General features: G+C 44.6%; 1 protein-coding gene across 2 annotated transcripts in view; it reads right to left on the bottom strand.

Moving 5' to 3' along the window:
• LOC135554153 (sphingosine 1-phosphate receptor 2-like) overlaps positions 1 to 16,056 on the bottom strand; it is a 32,922-nt gene extending 16,866 nt beyond the window's left edge. The window contains exon 1 of one of the 2 annotated variants that reach the window (XM_064986253.1): positions 15,895 to 16,056. The gene's annotated coding sequence lies outside the window, so the exon portion shown is untranslated. The other variant, XM_064986250.1, reaches the window with a different exon arrangement.
• Between the last annotated feature and the right edge of the window lie 5,135 nt (positions 16,057 to 21,191).

The following is a 21,191-nucleotide window of genomic DNA, read 5'->3' as shown; positions in this document are numbered from 1 at the left end:
CCCTTTGCTATGAGACTCGAAATTGAGCTCAGCTGTTTCCTGTTTCCATTGATCATCCTTGAGATGATTCTACAACTTGATTGGAGTCCACCTGTGGTAAATTCAATTGATTGGACATGATTTGGAAAGGCATGTCAGAGAAAAAAACAAGAAGCCATGAGATCGAAGGAATTGTCCGTAGAGCTACGAGACAGGATTGTGTCGAGGCACAGATCTGGGGAAGGGTATCAAAACATTTATGTAGCATTTAAGGCCCCCAAGAACACAGTGGCCACCATCATTCTTAAAAGGAAAACGTTTGGAACCTTTCTGAGCAACCGGGGGGAGAAGGGCATTGGTTAAGGAGGTGATCAAGAACCCGATGGTTCACAGTCAGGCTATAGTGGGACTGAATTTGCTGTTGATAGCAGGTGGCAGCAGTGTGTCTCTGCTCTCTATCCACATCCCTGAGCCCCAGGGCTCCCTCCATGACATGAAGTGATTTCACAGCCATCACTGCAGCATTGATCACCCTCAGTCAGTTCCCAGAGCAAGGCAGAAGCAGAGGCAGAGCATTCAAGTTCACAGAAGGGGTTCTATATGGAAAATACATACAACATTAACAACCCAATTGTGAGGCGTAAATGAAATAACACTAACTGCTGCATTAACCCAGGGTAAGTCTTCAGGGCAACAGTCATGAGGTCGGTTGTTGGTATCAGTGATGATCTGGGAGTGAGTGAGTGAGAGATTTCAGTGAACCTCCCCTGGCCTTCTTCCTCTCTGGTGTTCTCTCCTCTAGATAGGCTCAGTGTTGACAGGCAGGCTGATAACACCCACAACCCCTCAGCCATGCAGACAGGGCTAAAAGCCACACCAAGAGAAAAAAACACAGACGCAAAACTGAAACGACACAACAACACACGTGTGCTAGCGGACCAGACAGAGATACACACAGACACCTACAAAATGCCAAAAGGACAATACTATCACTCGCAAAGACACACCAGCATAATCTTATCTATATGCATACCACTTTGACACTGATATTCCCAAATGTTTAGAGCTCAATTTCCTAAACAAAGGAAATGGCTATGGTGAAATCTCCACGAGCAGTCTCTGGACTTTGGACAGTAGAGTGAGAGTGAATCACTTGGTCTGTCTGTGATTTGACCTTTGACATACAGTTCAGTAGCACTGGGCCTTGTAGAGCTGGCTACAACGTGGGCCGACTGATTGTGGGGGAGTGAAACTCAGGCTCAAGAGAGAAGAGGCTCTGTCATTGAGAGACTTGCACTGTTTATATGACCAGCAGGCAGCTAAATTAAGAAAAAACAGAAAGTGGAGAAAGAGGGGGTGGTTTTGTGTGTGTGTGTGTGTGTGTGTGTGTGTGTGTGTGTGTGTGTGTCTGTGTGTGTGTGTGTGTGTGGGGGGGGGGGGGGGGCTGTTTCTTGTATTGTAGAGAGGCCGGACGGACCAGAGATATGAGATGGAAGCCTGCAATATCTCAGTTTTAAGCTTTAAGAGGAATTCCACAGGGGAACTTAATGCACATTCAGAGAAAGATGAAAAAAAAACATGCTGAAATTTTTTATTTGTTGCTTGCTTTGTGTAAACTTGCCAAACCAGGACCCAGACATACACATTCACATTCCTCTGGCTCTTCACTGGGACATATTGTTTAGATTAGTTGTAGTGAAATATTAGTCCAGTAATGATCATTGAATCAATATTTACATGAATGCGTTATCACTGCATAGCTATAGTAGTACAGAGTCAGACAGGCATAACTTCTACTGATGCAGAAATACATTTTGTTACATACTGTGTACACCCCCTTCTGTTTTTTATTACAGAACTCTAAATTTGCAGAGATGCTGACTACTTCCCTGGAAAGGCACACATGTTTTTTTTAGCTTCAAAGACAGAACGTGTGTTCCTCTCCCCCTTTGTCGTATGGTGTGGGGATTTTATCATTCTGGGAGGCTTGTTAAAATCTTGCTGAAGCTGGCAGATTATTTAGGAAGTGTAATTTTTGTATTATTTTTTTTAAACACTGAATGACGGGTAATCTTGTAATTAGGGATTAACCTTCCCCTCATCAGCAGATGACAGTTTGAGCACAGCCTCTTTTGGGGGTCTAATTTCTGTCTGCACAGTTCGGTCAAGAAGCAATGTTCACTTTCACTGGCTGTGTGCATCATGCCAGGCATTCGTTCGCGCTTTCGACTCGCTCCCTCGGAACAAAGGGACAAGTGAAGAGAGCATCGTGCAGAGGAGCCCCCCGCAGCGATTGGTAACCCACATGATCGACAGCCCCCCCAATTCGCCCAACGGGAGGGGCCAGGCATCAGAGGGAGTGGTGCCTTTGAGGCAATTACTGTAATACATTCACCCTCAGACCATTCCTGTCAACCCCTGTCCCACGGGGCACACTGCCAAAATTATTCATATTCTTACATCGCACTATTCTGCATATTTCTCTTTCATCCGGCGTCCTGATTTAAAGGGACCACATTTCCCTCTGTGTTCCCCCTCCTCCTCTGGTATACTTTACACTTACCACAGAGATCAAAGCACAAGGGTACGAAGAGGTGATTAAAACCCCCATCAGGAAGGGTTGATTTAGAACACATCTGGAGCAGACATGTTCTTATAGTTCCGTATTAAGGCCTCATTACTCCATATTCTATTTAAAAGGAACCACTCTCTGGTTTGAGCCCGTTCATGAGTCTTACCAGCAGCACCATGCAGAAACTGTTTCAATTGGACACCCTGAGCTATCTTAACCCCACATCTTACCAACACTCATTTCACATGAAAAGTTCGCAACAACCTGAGCAGTTCTACGTTGTTCACGAGATCACAGTAACTAGGTTTCCATCCAATTGGTGTCAGATTTTCATGCGAATAGTCTAACATCAGCATAAAGAAAATTCTCACCAGTAGCGTGTTTCAACCAAACGGACTTGTCGCGGATAAAAAAAAAAGCAGTGCGATGACATTAGATTTTTATTTGGTACAAGCAAAAAACAAACAGTTAAATGGGTTTCCATTACATTGTTCAACTCTACCAATAGTTTTGTCACAAAATGTTTTGTTAAATAGCAAATGTTCCTACTCTAGTCTTGGCATGTGGTCCCTGGCCAACAGATCCCAGATACAGTGAGGGTAGGGTAGCCTACATGATGAGATTATGGACAAGAGAGAGAATATTTGTATTTGTCAAACGGCAGTCAAGCATCGATCATCAATCATGTCACCAGAATAAGACCCTCAATATTTATTGGAAAGGAGCATCAAGATCACCATGCACTTTCACCATCCTGTGAAGTTCGCCATACCTTATTTCATCTGTAGCCTAATAAACGGAATGATTTCCTGAGTCGTAATGGGAGGACCACACACCATATCATTGCGTGACTCAGAGTTTACTTCGATATGATGGTTATTATATCAATATTTGCACATAAAAGGTGTTTCCACCTCCATTTCTCGCATAATACATTTTACAGACACAAAAAGATCCCACCATGTCAAAGGAACAAATTATCTGTCTGCATTTTTTTGGGAAATGTACCTACACTTTGTTTCCATCATAGCTGTCGTGATTTATTTTTATAAAACGTATGACTTTGCTTGCATAAAAAAAAACTGTGGACGGAAACGTGGTTAGTGTCACAAAGGAAGCATGGTGGTGAAAGCTAACGGCATGCTAATGTTCTCACGGCACTAAGACACGTACACACTAGTCACATTACTGTTAAACCACAGAGGCAAGGCTCGGAATATTTACACTCAGCCCGGAGGCCTGCTTGTCTCCATCCAGCTCTGAAACTGAAATGAATGCGAGCGCAAGGCTCAGTAGAGTTACAGCAGGCCAAGTCAGTCTCGAACCAGTATCCTGGCCCGCTCAGAGCAATGGGTGGGTGGGTGGGGGGGACAAGGAGCTCTGTTCTGCTGTTGGACCTGAACATAACCGGTTGGTCTGGATCAGAACCCTTCAGTTTGGAACAATGTGTTCCATTATGGGTCAGATCTGGAACTAACAGCTGAGCTCAAGGGAGGATGAGGTGTGCTAGTTTTCAGGTTTCAGCAGTGCTGCTAGTCTCACACATCTCCGTGTTGCTGTTTAACACAGTGAGGTATTCCTAAAGGAATAGGCTTTGAATGCACATTCACCTTTTCTTTGTCGCGGCTCCCTGCTCCTATTCTGAAGGGATGCTAGAACTTGGACTCCAACCCTACTCCGGTCCTATTCTATTGCCTGGCTAGGATATTGTGTGTAATGAAGGTTTGGGATAGCGCACAGCATCAGCATGCATGTGATCTTGCATGTGTGTATATGCATCATGTTAATGAATGTAAGCACTATAGAAGCGGATTCCAAATGCTTTGAGGCATCTCTGTATGTGTGTGCAATATTAGTTGTGTTTGTGTGTGTGTGTACACAAATTGGTGGTGAGGGTGCAAGCAGTGACTGTGACACTACAAACTGCATGCTTGTTCCTCTGATGTTCCTGTGGTCTTTCTATGCATCAATAACAGCAGACTGTTACGGGACAGAGAGCTGGGAGGCCACAATGTAGGCGAGGGGAATGGTGCGAATGAAAGAGATGTGAAATGTATTAAAAAAATATATGGTAGCATCTATAGGTGCGAACAGAGGGGGACAACGCAGTTCTGATTGCTTTCAGCCTCTATTTAGATGCTGCATTGAGACCTTCCGTATTTTATTAATACAGACCAGTATTCAGAGCTTTGACGTCAGAAAAATACATGGTTGCCTAGTGAGAGAACATTCTACAAACATTCAAAGTTTTAGACAGGATGACATTTTCTTTAAAAAACTAACAAGAGCTAGCCAATGTGTCTCCTGAAAAACAACGAGGATATTTCGACATCCAGAGACCTCCCGAGCACTGACATAAAAAGAGAGCGAACTGAAGTACTCATGTAACATACAGTTACAGTACATGGTAAAAGCAGACCACATACAGAGGCACAGTGAGCTGTACGGAAACAACCCAAGAGGTTCAGTTTCAAGGCACACGCACAAGTACAGTGAAATGCCTTCCTTGTTAACTCAAAGCCCAACAATGCAATAATCACTAACGATGTATTACTAGAAGAAGAATAAATATGAAATACACAATAAAGTAAGTAAGCAAGCATTCTATATACAGCAAATATTTAAAAAGTCCATTCCAATACCATATTCACATGGGCAGGGATACTGGAGTGATGGAGGTAGATATGTATATGGATAAGGTGACTAGGATACAAGATAAACAGAGTCGGAGCAGCTTGCATGTGAGTGGGAGTGCGGGTGTGTAGAGTCAGTATAAATGTATGTGTATATTATGTGTGAGTGAGTGAATGATTGAGTGAGTGTTTGTGTGTGTGTGTGTGTGTGTTGGAGTGACAGTGGGTGTGAAGAGCTCTGTGAGTGTGCATAGACAGTGCAAATACTGAAATAAAAGGTAAATAAAGATACAAGTTAAACTCGGTCCATGTAGCTATTTTGTTAGCTATTTATCAGTCGTATTGCTTGGGCATAGAAGCTGTTCAAGAGCCTGTTGGTGTCAGACTTGATACTCCAGTACCTCATGTCGTGCGGCAGCTGAGAAAATTGTTGTCATGAGAATCTTCAATCCCAATGATAATAACTAACAATCAATAAGCTTTGACCAATCCCCGAGGTTTGTAAGACCCTGGGTTTAATGATAATTAGGCAAAGACTCAGCTTATGCGAAAGGTTCGTAAAGTTTATTCACGAGAGCGCTCTGACGACCATTATACAAAGACATCCATTTTATAATTCACTCCCTACTTACGCACATACCTCCACACAAACAGTAGATATCCTATGCACATACATACAAACAGTAGGTGAGTTGTATCCATTGGTTATCACTACCAAGCCGACAGTTCCATTCCCCCGAGATTAGAGGAGCCTTGAAAGGACTCCCTGTCCTATCGTAAGTTTCTCATAGTTCTAGCCAGGTCGGGTCATGCATAGTCCAATTGTTCTTGGTATCTCCTTAGTCACACACACACTCACACATTTCTCTCCCTCACATGTCTCTACCGAACCTTATTGGACTTACGTTTAGTACTTTAATGATTCATTATACATGCTACATAAACTAATAATCACTAATAGTTACGTTTCAGGGTGGAATTCTTTAATCATTACCTTTAAGCATATAAATACCCTTATCACTTGTCTATGGCTTCGGTGGTTGGGATCTTTCATGATTTTCCAGGCTCTCTTTTCACACTTCCTAATATAGAGGTTCTGGATGGCAGGGAGCTCGGAGCCAGTAATGTACTAGGCTGTCCGCACAACCCTATGTAGTGCCACGCGATCGAGGGTGGTGCTATTACTATACCAAGCGGTGATGCAGCCATTCAATATGCTCTCAATGGTACACCTGTAGAACATTTTGAGGATGAGGGCCCATGCCAAACTTTTTCAAACCTCCTGAGGGGGCAGAGGCGAGGTTGAGCCTTCTTCACGACTGTGCGTTTGGACCATTTTAAGTCTTTAGTGATTTGGACAATGAGGAACTTAAAGCTGTCTACCTGCTCCACTGCCGGCCTGTCGATATGGATGGAGGCGTGGTCAACCCTGCCTCCCATTTCCTGTAGTACACGATGAGCTCCTTGGTCTTGCTGACATTGAGGGAGAGATTGTTGCTCAAACACCACATTCTCAAGTCACTGACTTCCTCCCTGTATGCTGACTCATCGTCGGCGGTCATCAGACCTACCACCATCGTATTATCAGCAAACTGATAATGGTGTTGGAGTCATGCGTGACCGCACAGTCGTGGCTGAACCGGGAATACAGGAGGGGACTAAGCATACACCCCTGTGGGGCCCCTGGTCAGCGTGATGGAGGTGATGTTGCCTATCCTCACCACCTGGGGTCGGCCTATCAGAAAGTCCAGGATCCAGTTGCAGAGAGAGGTGTTCAGACCCAGAGTCCTAAGCTTGGTGACAAGTTTGTAGAGGATAAGTGTTGAACGCTGAGCTGTAGTCAATTAACCGCATTCTCACATAGGTATTCCTCTTATCTAGGTGGGGGAGGGCAGTGTGGAGAGCAATTGAGATCGAGTCATCTATGGATCTGTTGGGGCAGGTTGCCAATTGGAGTGGGTCTAGGATGGTGGAGTTAATGTGTGCCATAACCAGCCTCTCAAATGATTACAGAAGTGAGTGCTACAGTGCGGTAATCATTGTAGCATGAAGTTCTTAGGAAGAGAGATGATTAAAACGTGGGGAATTACAGGCTGGGACAAAGAAAGATTGAAAATGACTGAATATGCCTGCCAGCTCTTCTGAGCATGCTCTAAGAACAAACCCTGGAATACAGTCAGGGCCCGCGGACTTGAGGGTGTTGACCTGATTAAAAACCCTTCTCACGTCGGCCTCAGAGAGTGAGATCCACCAGTCCTCTGGGTCGGTGACGGCCCTCACACCCGGATCAATGTTGTCAAAGCGTGCATAACATGCATTGACTTCATCTGGTAGAAAGACATTGTTGAGCAGATCACTGTTGGGTCTTCCTTTGTAATCCGTCATAGACTGTAGCCCCTGCCACATGCGGCGGGCGTCAGAGCCTATGTAATATAATTCCACCATATTCCTATATTGTCATCTTGCTTGTTTGATTCTGCGGAAGTCATAGCGGGCCTTCTTGTACTTATTCCGGTCTTCGGCCGTAGCATCTGGGTTGCCCATCTTCGGCCGTAGCATCAGGGTTGTCTGCGATAGCTCTGTGTGTGGTAGCGCCAACCCCAGTGTTAATCCAGGGCTTTTAATTGAGGAAGCAGCGAACCCTGACTTTGGGTACAACGTTGTCGATGCATTTTCTAATGAAGCCATTGACGAAGGTGGTAAGATCATCGACGTTAATCGGTGGAGTCTCAGAACACATTCCAACCAGGGCTAGCAAAGCAGTCCGGAAGCATATCTTCTGATTCTGGTGACCATTTATCAACAGAGCAAATCACGGGTACTTCCTGTTTCAGCTTCCGCTTGTAAACAGGAAGCAAGAGTATGGAGTCATGATCTGATTTGCCGAATGGCAGACGAGGGAGGACATTGTATGCTTGCTTATGGGTAGAATAGCAGTGGTCTAGGACTTTCTCCCCTAGTGGCGTTGGAGACGTGTTGATGGAAGTGGGCTATCGCGTGTCTTAGTGATGTCGAATTAAAATCGCCGGAAACCAGAAAGGTGGCCGCTGGGTGTAGGGTTTCCTGCTTGTTTATAGCCTTGTACAGTTTGTTAAGCGCCAGTTTATTATTTTGATTGGCCTGAGGTGGTATGTATACAGCAGTCACAATAAAAGCTGAAAAGATTTGGGAGTTTGGGGGATTTTGGGCCATGCTACAACTATTTCACTGCCTTGCAACCTCTCTAAAAGTCCCTTGATGGAACAGTTGTATGTGTATACATTTGTGTATGCATAGTATATATTATTATGAGCAGGTCTGAAAGCACTCTGTCATGCTGTGGGGGTATGTTTGAGGGCAGTGAGAAAACGGCTACTTGACTTTGACTGGGAGCAGAGAGATGATCTCACAATAGTTACAACATTTGACCTGTTGTCACATTTGGTTGAGACAAACATCATCCATTTCCAATTGATCTGCCAACTCCTATAAAGCATTCTGAACTGCTGCATGACCTCAATCCAGTTCAGTTACTCGTGGTGTGTTTAAATTTGTGCAGTTCACTTAAAATCCCATTTCAGTATGTCAGTCTGTTAATAATGAGAGGAAGTAGGCCAGCCAATACAGAGTCTGTCAGTCTGCCACATCCATCTTTATTCATAATCACACATTAGAGATGTATCAATATGTTGTTAATGGAACAGACCTTCTTTCAGAGTTCTAAGTCTCAGTAAGCGGGTCCAACACTGCTCGAAGAACCTTAATTTGAGAGGCCTGACTCCAACTCCTCGTCTCCCTCCTTTTCCCTGTGGGGGGTTGAAGAAGCCCAGCTTTTCTTCCAGCTGCACAAACAAAGCCAGCTCAGAATTACAATGGCTGCCAGAATGGAGGGATGAGGAGGGTGGGGTGGGGGGGGTCCAAACCACACATCTCCATGTGTACCTGCTCCTACATCACTGAGACATGACCACTGGCTGGGTTCGACCAGACACCAAGAATCCACTATCTGACCACATTGATTAACCATACTCCCTCCCTAACGTAAATCACAGTAGAATAGTGTTCGTACACTGTACAGTTTTCAAAGTGTTGTCGCCTTCTTCGAAAGCCACAAAGCCAAAATGAAAATGTTGAGGTGGTTTGTTACGGTTTCATGTGCCATGGATGAAAGATCCAATACTGCAATCCAATAACCTTTCTTAGCCTAATTACTTAGACTGGCAGAAGGTTTCTCTAAGTTTATGGGTGGTCCAAGTTAACAATACTGTATGATACAGACATGCCTTTATCACAACTGTGAAGGATGATTTGAACCAAATCCCTTTAATGATATGTCAGGCATGCTGGTATGTTGGTGAGGGTATTAGGGTGCGTAGCCATGGATACTTTTATGGTTAAGTGACTAGAGAAGACGGGAGATGTACAGGACCTTTTAAAGCTGTTGGATTTGCTTAAGGAGTTTAAACATCATCCTGGACTGAAATACACCAAACCTTTTCCCTCCTCCAAATGTCAGCACAACTAAATATTTATAAAGTATTCCCAAGGGCATGTCTGAGTTAGACATATTATGTTTTGATATAGTTTCACGTGTCTGTGTAAGATGTTGGGAATGAGGGAAAAAAGCAGAGCAGGCCATATATTTCCTGATTGGAGACACTCCCAGTTCTTGGCTGTGTATCAGAAAGCTACATGCTGTCAGCTGTTTGTTGCAGCTTGTACTTCTGCAGCCTGCGAACAGAAGGCACTTATTTTGCTACAGCTGCCACACCCAGGAAAAGTGTTTTTCAGGCTAGCGGAGATTCTCATTTGGGCAAAAGACCATCCTCTCGTTGACTTCTCCTTCCTCTCTCCTCCATGACCCGGTAAAACCGATAAGTAGTCGAGTGTCAATTCGTTAGTAGGCGAAGGAAGAAGGCTGCTCCCCTCCTCGATTACCAACTTCGACAGAGGATGCACAAGAGTATCCACACCACAGGAGGTTGGTGGTACCTTAATTGGGAAGGATGCAATCGTAATGGCTGGAGGGGAATGGTCTCAAATACATCAAACACATGGTGATTCCATGTGTCTGATGCCATTACATTCGCTCCATTCCGGCCATTATTATGAGCCGTCCTCCCCTCAGCAGCCTCCACTGATCCTCACGGCATGTAGCGCAGAAGTGTTTTAATACCCGCCACACCCTCTTTGAGTCAGCTGATCTTTTCCCGAAGGAGAAGAGCATGCAAACATTTATAAATTATATGCTACTTATCCCTTTATCTAGAATATTGCACTAACTACATTTGTTTTGATCACTTTATACACTTTTTTGGGGATCCACCCCTGTAAAGGCATTACACACATTGGTTGTAGGATACATTGTTAGTCAGTGCTGCAGCTCTTATCTGTAAGTAGGGGATTGACACGTGACTGTTTCCTTTTAACCCTGCCTGTACAAGCCAGAACGTTGTTGCACCCATTGTTCCCTTCTCTGATCTTTCCGATGTTCGTACCCCTTTAGAAATGGCTGACTAAAGTAAAGTGGTTGTGTGTAGTAGACAACAAGAGGCTTCAGCGTCCCTAAGGATAAAGCCTTCTCACTGCTTCGTATTAGCGGCCTCGCTCTCCCAGGATTGGAGCTGAAACATGAGCATCCTTTAGGGACAACCCCACCCACATCTCCCTCCGACTTTAACCCCCATGTGACCCGGCTTCCGACCTGGCCTAGAAATAATCCCACACATCCAGTTCCCACTGCCGAATCAATTTATTTAGCCATCTGTTTACTTTCAACATTGGTTTATTTATTTGTCCATTGATTTCACTTGCATTTCTCACGCGCTACTTCTCCTCGCAGTCTTCCTCCATTCAGTAGGCTTTGGTGACCCTGGGGCTCACGGGGTCTTTAACAGTAAGTCCGCCTGGTTACACTGTGTGGTTGCTGCTGTCATGTCTGCCTGGTTACACTGTGTGGTTGCTGCTGTCATGTCTGCCTGGTTACACTGTGTGGATGCTGCTGTCATGTCCGCCTGGTTACACTGTGTGGATGCTGTTGTCATGTCCGCCTGGTTACACTGTGTGGATGCTGCTGTCATGTCCGCCTGGTTACACTGTGTGGATGCTGCTGTCATGTCCGCCTGGTTACACTGTGTGGATGCTGTTGTCATGTCCGCCTGGTTACACTGTGTGGATGCTGCTGTCATGTCCGTCTGGTTACACGGTGTGGTTGCTGCTGTCATGTCCGCCTGGTTACACTGTGTGGTTGCTGGTGTCATGTCCGCCTGGTTACACTGTGTGGATGCTGCTGTCATGTCCGCCTGGTTCCACTGTGTGGATGCTGCTGTCATGTCCGCCTGGTTACACTGTGTGGATGCTGCTGTCATGTCTGCCTGGTTACACTGTGTGGATGCTGCTGTCATGTCCGCCTGGTTACACTGTGTGGTTGCTGCTGTCATGTCCGCCTGGTTCCACTGTGTGGTTGCTGCTGTCATGTCTGCCTGGTTACACGGTGTGGTTGCTGCTGTCATGTCCGCCTGGTTACACTGTGTGGATGCTGCTGTCATGTCCGCCTGGTTACACTGTGTGGATGCTGTTGTCATGTCCGCCTGGTTACACTGTGTGGATGCTGCTGTCATGTCCGCCTGGTTACACTGTGTGGTTGCTCCTGTCATGTCCGCCTGGTTACACGGTGTGGTTGCTGCTGTCATGTCTGCCTGGTTACACTGTGTGGTTGCTGCTGTCATGTCCACCTGGTTACACTGTGTGGATGCTGCTGTCATATCCGCCTGGTTACACTGTGTGGTTGCTGCTGTCATGTCCGCCTGGTTACACTATGTGGATGGTTGACTGCCGGTGTGTTGAAGCTGTTAACAGCAGCACTCCAGCACTCCTGTCACTTGGGCCAGAGATGAGAGTGTGTGAAGTGAACGTGTGTGAAGAGGGTTGGCAGAGGTCAGTGGTGGCTGCGGCGTGGCGGGTTTTGTTCTAGTGTAATGAGCCATGAGGTCACATGGTCCCAAAGCAGACGGCCAGTCGCCTGGATCAGGTTATATCTATCTCCAGCCTGTCGGCCAGCCCCCCCTCCTCCCTCTAGCACAGGCGTCCCATCCACACCCGAAACAACCCACAGCACCACCACAACATCCCAATCTCACACCTGATATTATTCTCCACCTACATACACTGAGTATACCAAACATTAAGAACACCTCCCCACCTTTAACCTCAGAACAGCCTCAATTCGTTGGGGCATGGACTCTACAAGGTGTCGAAAGCTTTCCACAGGGATGCTGGCCCATGTTGACTCCACTGCTTCCCACAGTTGTGTCAAGTTGGCTGGATGAAATTTGGGTGGTGGATCATTCTTGATACACACAGGAAACTGTTGAGCCTTAAAAACTCAGCAGTGTTGTCGTTCTTGACACAAACCGGTGCCTTGCACCTACTACCATACCCCGTTCAAAGGCACTTCAATCTTTTGTCTTTCCCATTCACCCTCTGAATGGCACAAATACACAATCCATGTCTCAACTGTCTCAAGGCTGAAAAATCGTTCTTTAACCTGTCTCCTCCCCTTCATCTACACTGATTGAAGTGCCATTTAACAAGTGACGTCAATAAGGGATCAAAGCTTCCACCTGGATTCACCTGGTCAGTCGATGTCATGGAAAGAGTAGGTGTTCATAATGTTTCGTACACTCAGTGTATGTCCCTCTCCCACCCACCACCCCTCTCAAATTATGTTATCATGGAGAAATGTTTGCTCGTCTTTATTTGGGGCTTTTTGTCTGGAGTGGCTTACATGTGCATCAGAGCATTCAGTTAGTTTTGCACTTTGTTGCCATTGGTTAAGCATGAGCTAATGTCATCAGGAGCTTTTAACATTTTAGAGAGGCTTAATGACCAGCACACTGAAGAAAGAAAGAAAGAAAGAAAGAAAGAAAGAAAGAAAGAAAGAAAGAAAGAAAGAAAGAAAGAAAGAAAGAAAGAAAGAAAGAAAGAAAGAAAGAAAGAAAGAAAGAAAGAAAGAAAGAAAGAAAGAAAGAAAGAAAGAAAGAAAGAAAGAAAGAAAGAAAGAAAGAAAGAAAGAAAGAAAGAAAGAAAGAAAGAAAGAAAGAAAGAAAGAAAGAAAGAAAGAAAGAAAGAAAGAAGCTGAGGAGAGAGAGCGAGAGAGCGAGAGAGCGAGAGAGAGAGAGAGAGAGAGAGAGAGCGAGCGAGAGAGAGAGCGAGAGAGAGAGAGAGAGAGCGAATGATGGATGGGTGTTTTTATCAGGTAATAAAACACTAGTTCCTCCTCCTTATCAGCTTATCTTGGTGTTTCTCTTACCATGAATAGATTACCGACACCTTCATTCTGTGTGGGTGTGTCTATGTAAGGTGTTTTTGCATAATGCTACTCTTTCAAAGAGCAGAAACATGCAGGGTGCATTATGTTTTTCATTGTCAGTGTGACCCAAAACTGTGCCCCTAACAAACACTATTTCATTCATCTTGGCCAAGGTGCAGAAAGGTCATAAACTCACAACACAGCAGTCACCTAAATCCATACAACCCAGACAATTATGTGTTCCACACATCTTAATCCACATATTCAACACGCTGAACTGTAATGTCAAGCAGTGTCTGACGAAGACCCTAAAAACCGTCAAAGACTCCAGCCACCCAAGTCATAGACTGTTCTCTCTGCTACCGCCCGGGAAGCAGTAAAGATGCACCAAGTCCGGAACCAAAACAGCTTCTACGCCCAAGCCATAAGACGGCTAAATATTTAAACAAATATCTACATTGAACCTTTTTCCACTCTCTTCTGACTCATCACACACGCTGCTGCTACTGTTTATTATCTATCCTGTTGCCTCGTCACTTCACAACTACCTATAATACATATCTACCTCAATTACCTCGTACCCCTGCACCTCAACTCAGTCCTGGTACCCAGTGTAGATAGACAATGAGTATCGATAACTTGTCTATTTTTTCCTTGTGTTATCATTTTTTCCTATCATTTTTAAATGTTTCTCTTTTCATTGTTGGAAAGGGCCCGTAGAATACACCTGTCGTTTACAAAGCATGTGACAAATAAACTTTGATTTGATTTTGATGTCAGTTAAGACCTCAGCATATAATACATGTACAGTATGACAGATAGGTCAGCCTAATGTAATGGTTTGTGAAAGTGTGCAGCAAGAAGGTCAGGGCTTTTACAATAGAATTATGAACAGTTTCTTTATCTTTTAAGATAAAACTGAACAGTGTTGCTAAAAAATATATATATTAGCCTTAAGTCATTTTGGAACACTTGAAAACATGTTCGAATGGAAATCAGGTTTAATCCACCAGGCGCTGCGGTCCCCGATCCCGCGAGTGTCCACCAAGCAGCTCCGCTCCGGTGAGATGGTATAATGGAGCCTTTTGTTTTATTAAAACATCCTTTCAGGACAATGCGCCCTTTACAGTGACGGATGAGCGGACCTTGACAACACCCGAGGGGGGAACAGCGGGTCTCGGAACCGCTACAAGACGTATAGAAGCCCCCCGCGAAGCTAAAGACAGGGGACCACAGCACCACCCCCCTCGACAAACTACAATACACATAGAGCAGTAGTGGATCCGCCAGCAGCGGGCACCGTGGCTTGTTAATATTTAATGGATCATGTTACTCATTAAACACAACGTTCCAAAACATCTGTTATTTATTGACGGATCATTTTATGGTTGTTTGATTAACCATATAATGTACAACCTTGAGGAACACTGATAATGTATCACCCAAGACACCCATACGCTTCTCTTAGAATTTGTGTGTGGTTTCCTTTTACGTTATATACTGATAACCTCTCAACACGTTTGACTGCATCATGATAATCATTCATGCTGTCATTAAGGCTACTTAAACAATCCTGTGTGATTAGACGTCAGTGGTTGACACTAAATACGTGCAATTGGTCTTTGGGTAGGTTAATATAAAATAATAAGCTATATCTTCCCACAGTGGGCGAAGTTCATAACCGCCCTCGTGTGTTGCAGACTCGCTGCACATTGTTCATTGATTGATAGTGTCTTGGTTTTTCAACAAACGGCACGATTAGAGTGTACACTTTCCACAATTGTACAATTTGGCTGGTAGGTCGACACATGAAACCACTTACCCCATGTGCGAAGTCGGCGGGTGCAGCAAAACCAAAGTAAGCCGATGTAGTTGTGGTTGTTGTCGACAAAAGTTGTATCATGTGGCTACCTATCTCCAAATCAAATGCATTTTCAAAAGTTCACTTGATTTGTGAGCGATGTCTTCTTCTGGGTCGAGGGTAATGAGGACAATCAAAAGTTCGGATGACGACTGGACAGCGTTGCTCGTCTGGTCAGAGATAAATCCATAGCTGGAACTATTCTGTCTCAAAAAATATATATACTGCGAAGACTGAATGATTCCCAATACAAAATACTTTAAAGACAATGCCTGAGACTTCTCGTTAGGCTCATACTTTCTCCTTTGTTGCTCTATTCCCAGTGTCCGTGTGGTTGTTCCTTCTCTAACACTGAGAACAACAGCTCCACAGGCTATGGAACAACAGGGAGGCGCGCGCACATTACGCGCCGGTCACACATATATTTTCCAACTCAAAACCACTGTCGAAACGTCCTACAACAGAATATGAACACCAGTCCCGTTTTCGGCTAATGGTTAACACTTATAATGTTCAGATAAACCCTCAACCTTTATTCATAGTCACTAATTAGACTTACAGGATATCAGATAGCATTTCCATTGTGAGTTTTTCTCTGTCCAGTGGACAAATGAAGTCCAGATATTTTAGTCTTTAATCTTCCACCACCTCACTTCCGGAGCCCTCGCGCACCCTGGATAAACGTGAGTCCAGTGCTCCTTCAAATCTAAACTTGCCTGAAATCGCAGGAGTCTTCTGACTGACTACAGGACTAGAAATACTGTCTCTGGTATACAGCCTATTCATATACTGAAGAATTTCAGTGTTTCCCGTACATTTATTTTTATTAGATTTTACTATAAGGGAAGGTTTTTTGGGGGCAATGCATTTGCATTTCCACTTTGATATGTCTCATGGTAAAACATGTAAATACACTGAGTCAGTTGTTCATGTTGACTCATTCTTGTTTTTGTTTTGAATCAATACATCACTGCATTTGGTCTGCTGTCAGTCAAGAAGGTAGGCGAGAGGTGAGTATGGGCATGTTCTGTTAGCCATTATCAAGCCAGAGGTCTAGCCTAGCTACTGTAAGGTGATTAAGAGTGACATCAATGTAATGGTGTCGTATACGGCAGACCAGAGACCACATGACACATTACACACATCTTGGTGGCAAATGAAACTAGGCATTGAAACTCACACAGATTTAACATATAGTCCATAAACTGTCTGCTTTCTCTCCCTGTGTTGGTGAGTGAGTTGAGAGTGAATAGAGCTGCATAGTAAGAGGAGACAGGCAGTGATTGGGCAACCCCCCCACCCACCAACTGTAGTCATCCTTCCTACCTTTCTTCCTTCCACCTCTCCTCCTCCACCAGCTGCGTGGGAGGTGTTCTCTCAGAAGTTGGGGAAATTGTGAAATTATCTTGAATAGAAACACACTGTATATTTGGGAGAAATCAAAAAGAAACTCAAAGTAAACGTTCTGTTTCTCTGGAAACTGTGAAAGGTTCTTCAACATGTGGGCGTACCTACCCTCTAAGGTGCCAATACTTGTCGTACCTCCATGTCAATGACGTCCTCCACTTAAGAGTTGGCAGTTTGAATGGACCGTGAGTACGCTGGATGTCTAGCAAGCACTCATTATGGATTGACTGCACATTGTCAGGGAGTTTATGATGGAACAAGATGTTTGAGAGAGAGTGCCCAGCAGAGCCTCACAGAGGAGAGAGGAACCCCCAACTTAGCTCAAGGGAGTGGTCAAGAGCCCTGACCTCACTTCCTGTTGGGGCTACTCACAAGCATTCCATTGTCTGTGAGAATGTGACTGGAATCTTGAGACTCTCCACATCTGGCAGCTGTTATTGCGGCCCCTGCATGGTGAAACATCTGTTGATGTGCCCTTGAGCAAAGCTCAATCCTAATTTCTCCTGAAAGTCACTTTGGATAAGAATGTCTGCTAAATGACAAAATAAATGTAAATATAGTGTCTTTCTTGTAAGTGAACATGGATTGTTGTGACGCAGTCTGTGGTTACCTGACTTGTCTCTAGACCTATGCAGTTATGTGAAAGTGAGAGAGAGCCAGAGACAGACAGTCATTTAGAGAAACAAAACCATTTCTCGTAATGTCTAGCAAGCAGACCTGGGCAGAAAAAGTTGTATTTTGTAGTTTACTAGAAAATACAGTGCCTTGCGAAAGTATTCGGCCCCCTTGAACTTTGCGACCTTTTGCCACATTTCAGGCTTCAAACATAAAGATATAAAACTGTATTTTTTTGTGAAGAATCAACAACCAGTGGGACCCAATCATGAAGTGGAACGACATTTATTGGATATTTTAAACTTTAAAAAAAAATCAAAAACTGAAAAATTGGGCGTGCAAAATTATTCAGCCCCTTTACTTTAAGTGCAGCAAACTCTCTCCAGAAATTCAGTGAGGATCTCTGAATGATCCAATGTTGACCTAAATGACTAATGATGATAAATACAATCCACCTGTGTGTAATCAAGTCTCCGTATAAATGCACCGGCACTGTGATAGTCTCGCTTGACCCTATCCCCTCCTCTCTTCTCCAGACCATTTCCGGAGACCTTCTCCCTTACCTCACCTCGCTCATCAACTCATCCCTGACCGCTGGCTACGTCCCTTCCGTCTTCAAGAGAGCGAGAGTTGCACCCCTTCTGAAAAAACCTACACTCGATCCCTCCGATGTCAACAACTACAGACCAGTATCCCTTCTTTCTTTTCTCTCCAAAACTCTTGAACGTGCCGTCCTTGGCCAGCTCTCCCGCTATCTCTCTCAGAATGACCTTCTTGATCCAAATCAGTCAGGTTTCAAGACTAGTCATTCAACTGAGACTGCTCTTCTCTGTATCACGGAGGCGCTCCGCACTGCTAAAGCTAACTCTCTCTCCTCTGCTCTCATCCTTCTAGACCTATCGGCTGCCTTTGATACTGTGAACCATCAGATCCTCCTCTCCACCCTCTCCGAGTTGGGCATCTCTGGCGCAGCCCACGCTTGGATTGCGTCCTACCTGACAGGTCGCTCCTACCAGGTGGCGTGGCGAGAATCTGTCTCCTCGCCACGCCCTCTCACCACTGGTGTCCCCCAGGGCTCTGTTCTAGGCCCTCTCCTATTCTCGCTATACACCAAGTCACTTGGCTCTGTCATAACCTCACATGGTCTCTCCTATCATTGCTATGCAGACGACACACAATTAATCTTCTCCTTTCCCCCTTCTGATGACCAGGTGGCGAATCGCATCTCTGCATGTCTGGCAGACATATCAGTGTGGATGACGGATCACCTCAAGCTGAACCTCGGCAAGACGGAGCTGCTCTTCCTCCCGGGGAAGGACTGCCCGTTCCATGATCTCGCCATCACGGTTGACAACTCCATTGTGTCCTCCTCCCAGAGCGCTAAGAACCTTGGCGTGATCCTGGACAACACCCTGTCGTTCTCAACCAACATCATGGCGGTGGCCCGTTCCTGTAGGTTCATGCTCTACAACATCCGCAGAGTACGACCCTGCCTCACACAGGAAGCGGCGCAGGTCCTAATCCAGGCACTTGTCATCTCCCGTCTGGATTACTGCAACTCGCTGTTGGCTGGGCTCCCTGCCTGTGCCATTAAACCCCTACAACTCATCCAGAACGCCGCAGCCCGTCTGGTGTTCAACCTTCCCAAGTTCTCTCACGTCACCCCGCTCCTCCGCTCTCTCCACTGGCTTCCAGTTGAAGCTCGCATCCGCTACAAGACCATGGTGCTTGCCTACGGAGCTGTGAGGGGAACGGCACCGCAGTACCTCCAGGCTCTGATCAGGCCCTACACCCAAGCAAGGGCACTGCGTTCATCCACCTCTGGCCTGCTCGCCTCCCTACCATTGAGGAAGTACAGTTCCCGCTCAGCCCAGTCAAAACTGTTCGCTGCTCTGGCCCCCAATGGTGGAACAAACTCCCTCACGACGCCAGGACAGCGGAGTCAATCACCACCTTCCGGAGACACCTGAAACCCCACCTCTTCAAGGAATACCTAGGATAGGATAAGTAATCCTTCTCACCCCCCCTTAATGATTTAGATGCACTATTGTAAAGTGGCTGTTCCACTGGATGTCAGAAGGTGAATTCACCAATTTGTAAGTCGCTCTGGATAAGAGCGTCTGCTAAATGACTTAAATGTAAATGTAATGTCCGTTAAAAGCGCAGAAAGAATCATGAAGAACAAGGAACACACCAGGCAGGTCCGAGATACTGTTGTGAAGAAGTTTAAAGCCGGATTTGGATACAAAAAGATTTCAACAAGTCTTCCAACAAGACAATGATCCAAAACATAAAACAAACTCTACAATGGAATGGTTAAAAAATAAACATATCCAGGTGTTAGAATGGCCAACTCAAAGTCCAGACCTGAATCCAATCGAGAATCTGTGGAAAGAACTGAAAAGTGCTGTTCACAAATGCTCTCCATCCAACCTCACTGAGCTCGAGCTGTTTTGCAAGGAGGAATGGGAAAAAATTTCAGTCTCTCGATGTGCAAAACTGATAGAGACATACCCCAAGCGACTTACAGCTGTAATCGCAGAAAAAGGTGGTGCTACAAAGTATTAACTTAAGGGGGCTGAATAATTTTGCACGCCCAATTTTTCAGTTTTTGATTTGTTAAAAAAGTTTGAAATATCCAATAAATGTCGTTCCACTTCATGATTGTGTCCCACTTGTTTTTGATTCTTCACAAAAAAATACAGTTTTATATCTTTATGTTTGAAGCCTGAAATGTGGCAAAAGGTCGCAAAGTTCAAGGGGGCCGAATACTTTTGCAAGGCACTGTACCAACTTTTCAAATACTTGAGGTAGTCCAACAGTAGTCAGATATAGAAAATCAACTACAGGCAATTATTTCCTTTGATATTCAAATATAGGTCTCAGAAAAACAAATCACATTTGAAACTATTTTGAATACCTCTCAGAAAAACACATACTATTTTAAGGTATTTTATGTGCAAGTTATTAAAATATTTACAGTTGAAGTCGGAAGTTTACATACACTTAGGTTGGAGTCATTAAAACTCGCTTTTCAACCACTCAACACATTTCTTGTTAACAAACTATAGTTTTGGCAAGTCGGTTAGGACATCTACTTTGTGCATGACACAAGTAATTTTTCCAACAATTGTTTACAGACAAATTATTTCACTTATAATTCACTGTATCACAATTCCAGTGGGTCAGAAGTTTACATACACTAAGTTGACTGTGCCTTTAAACAGCTTGGGAAATTCCAGAAAATGATGTCATGGCTTAGAAAGCTTCTGATAGGCTAATTGACATCATTTGAGTCAATTGGAGGTGTACCTGTGAATGTATTTCAAGGCATACCTTCAAACTCAGTGCCTCTTTGCTTGACATTATGGGAAAATTAAAAGAAATCAGCCAAGACCTCAGAACAATAAATTGTAGACCTCCACAAGTCTGGTTCATCCTTGGGAGCAATTTCAAAACGCCTGAAGGTACCACATTCATCTGTACAAATAATAGTACTCAAGTATAAACATCATGGGACCACGCAGCCGTTATACCACTCAGGAATGAGACGGGTTCTCTCTCCTAGAGATGAATGTACTTTGGTGCGAAAAGTGCAAATCAACCTTGTGAAGATGCTGTAGGAAACAGTTACAAAAGGTATCTTTATCCACAGTAAAACGAGTCCTATATCGACAACCTGAAAAGCCGCTCAGCAAGGAAGGAGCCACTGCTCCAAAACCGCGGTTTGCAACTACACATGGGGACAAAGATTGTACTTTTTGGAGAAATGTCCTCTGGTCTGATGAAACAAAAATATAACTCTTTGGAGGAAAAAGGAGGGGGCTTGCAAGC

This window comes from Oncorhynchus masou, chromosome 14, assembly GCF_036934945.1.
Source record: "Oncorhynchus masou masou isolate Uvic2021 chromosome 14, UVic_Omas_1.1, whole genome shotgun sequence".
In the NCBI taxonomy this organism is placed as follows: domain Eukaryota; kingdom Metazoa; phylum Chordata; class Actinopteri; order Salmoniformes; family Salmonidae; genus Oncorhynchus; species Oncorhynchus masou.
The sequence above is the reverse complement of the archived record's forward strand: the minus strand, read 5'-3'. Positions and strand labels throughout refer to the sequence as shown.